Source organism: Rhinolophus sinicus, chromosome 7, assembly GCF_057876585.1.
Source record: "Rhinolophus sinicus isolate RSI-liver-muscle chromosome 7, RSI-T2T, whole genome shotgun sequence".
Lineage (NCBI taxonomy): Eukaryota > Metazoa > Chordata > Mammalia > Chiroptera > Rhinolophidae > Rhinolophus > Rhinolophus sinicus.
The window spans coordinates 39243579-39245798 of record NC_142507.1 but is presented as its reverse complement, the minus strand read 5'-3'; the positions used below and the strand labels follow the sequence as shown (position 1 = coordinate 39245798).

Below are 2220 nucleotides of genomic sequence, written 5' to 3'. Positions count from 1 at the left end.
AGAGTGCATTTTATCCCCTCAAATTAACACATAGACTTGTTTATCAAATAAGCCACAAATGAATCAGAGATCTTATTCCTGCATCAACCTTTACTGATGATTTCAAAGATACAGTTAATCAAGAAGATACAGTTAATCAAGATAAAATAGGAAAAGACCTGAGATATCAACAGCAATTCCCCAGGTCTCATCTTCCTACATAAGACATGAATATCTGGTTCAGAACAATAGATCAGGTCTCTAAATAAGGCTTACAGGGTGACCTCACACAATGGGAGCATTTAAGGTATAAAACATCTCCATTTTATGTATCAGAGAGTTGAATAACTTATAAGACATTTGCCATGCCTCATGGATTTTAGGTTCTATTTATTATAGGCAACCCTTAGCCAGGAACACTCTACAAGGGACACTTCAGAGAAAAGATTTCTTCCTCCTAACAAATATCAGTAGTCCCTTTCCCAGAAGTCCAGCTGAAAAGGAGATTAGACCAGGTCACCTACCTTCTATTCTTTGTCCCAGGATATCTGACAATAAAGAGAGTGAATATTGGAAGCCCTCTGCTGGTTACTTCTTTTTTTTTTTCCTTTTTTTTCATGTTCCTTCTTATATGTATCCAAACTCATACTGAACCATGAGTTCTGGGTTTCCAAAGAGGATTTACTTTTTTGCACCTGTCTGTAAATCTTCCTCTACAGATTAAACAAAAACAAACACAGATACTATGTAGTTACTTCTTTACAGCCCTGAATGAACTTTGTACAATTGTCAAGCTCATCATCAAACATATTTCTTGCAACTACTTGCAATTCTTATTAACTTCTTCTGAAAAAAGATGGGGTCTCTCGTAGCTTTTCTGTTCTCACATTATGTAATAGGATTTGTGTATAGTTCCAAGGCCTACCACATCCCTGCAGCTCACTATTCAAAGAAAGAAATCTTTGATTCCATCTTTGTGGTCAGACACCACCATATTTCAAGAGATTTTTACAATGCTCAAAACCTGTTGGTACTGTTTCCTCTATAGATTAATCCAAATTCCACTTTATTGGTATTTCTATGTGGTCATTATTATTTTGTCTGGAAATCTCAATTTTATTAGAGATGAAGGGGATTTTTTTTCCTACAGTTTTCGTTGCTGTTATTTTCTGCTTTGAGCAGGGAGGGGAGTGGAGTGGAAATAACTATTCCGTCATCTCCAAACTTAAGAAAATAAAACATTTTTTTAAAGGCTCTCTATTTCTATAACTAAAATTTCTGTGATTTGGAAAAGTTTACAAAAAAAGACTAGCTTTAAACGTGTGTGTTCAATATTTGTCAAAAAATGAATTTTTAAATTTTAGAATTAACAAGGACTCTATACAAACTTTGAAAATATGCAAGAAGCTTTTGAAAAGCAAATGATTAAATTTTGCAGTAATTATTTTGGATTCTGAAAGTATACAATTGACACAGGCAAATATAAGGATAAAGGAAAAAAAGAACTAGAATTGCTTTCTACTATTTTAAATCCATATCTATAGTGTCAAATTTTATTTATAGCAATAAGAAATTTAATTTATCCCAAGGATGCAGTGAAAAACATTGTATTCTACTATATGGTTCTTCTTTTTTACATATTTTGGATTAGTCTTTTTATATATTTTGGAATTACAGGAAAATTAGGTGCAAAATTATCAGAGGCCATAGAGAACTATTGGCCAGTTTCCACTAAATGATAGGTCCTCCAGACCAAAGGCCACACCTTGATTTTCTTTTTACCTCTCATACCTAGCATTTTACCTTGCTGGTGGTAGTCACTCTTCAAGTGTGCATGCATTTAACTGCCGTCAATAATATGACACACATATTTAAACAATATCCTTCTATTATTTTTCTCCTAATCACTTAGTACATGTCAGTTAAAATATCAGTGCTTTTTCCATATGCACCACATAATTTATCTCTAAGGACTCTAAATATTCTTCTCAATAAGTTAAAAGAAAAACTACAGGCATACTACGGAGATATTGCAGGTTTGAGTCCAGATCACCAAAATAAAGCAAGTATTGCAATAAAGAAAATCATCATCTTTTTTGGTTGTGGAGGGTCTTGCCTTCAATGTGTGGAAAACAATATCTATGAAGCACAAAAAAAGCAAAGTGAAATAAAATGAGGTATGCCTGTAGTATCCATTAGAAGAGGCATAGAAAATCTTCAGCAATACAACACTTGTCAAAA

The 2220-nt window shown here is 33.3% G+C and overlaps 1 non-coding gene across 1 annotated transcript; it reads right to left on the bottom strand.

The window, feature by feature from the left end:
* Positions 1–595: 595 nt before the first annotated feature.
* Positions 596–724, bottom strand: LOC141568727 (small nucleolar RNA SNORA40). Its single transcript, XR_012491947.2, has one exon. It is a non-coding gene; the product is annotated as a small nucleolar RNA SNORA40 (small nucleolar RNA).
* Between the last annotated feature and the right edge of the window lie 1496 nt (positions 725–2220).